Genomic DNA, 447 nt, shown 5'->3' with positions numbered 1-447 from the left:
CCCCAAAGAAGGCCATGTCCAAGCAGAAGAGGTTCAAACCCTCAGAGGATATTTGGGGACCTCTGCTCTCTTAATGTGTCACCTCAGAAAGTGTTTTCAGCAGTATCCTCCAGACAAATACAACATGGTAAGACAAAGTTGTCTTGGATGCCTTTGGAATGTAAAAATAAAGGTTTAAGAGCATCCAAAGCAAAGTTCTCCAAACAGCTACCATCTTCTCAGTCTAAGAACACCATTCTCTCTGCTGTGGGTTCCTTGGTTGATGTCTGTTCCAGCCTCATCAAACTTGGCTTCCCTGAAAGCAGAACAGAGCAGGGGCTTCCTCACAGGTTCAGAAAAGAAAAAAAAAAGTCATTTTCACATATTGACAAGAACCCTTTTTTGAATGCAGTCAGAGAGGATCCTTTGTCATTGTCAGTTTGCACCATCTTTTCCAGCTGTATTGAA

The sequence above is a fragment of the Calypte anna genome, chromosome 1 (assembly GCF_003957555.1).
Source record: "Calypte anna isolate BGI_N300 chromosome 1, bCalAnn1_v1.p, whole genome shotgun sequence".
Lineage (NCBI taxonomy): Eukaryota > Metazoa > Chordata > Aves > Apodiformes > Trochilidae > Calypte > Calypte anna.
This window is presented reverse-complemented; position numbering follows the sequence as displayed.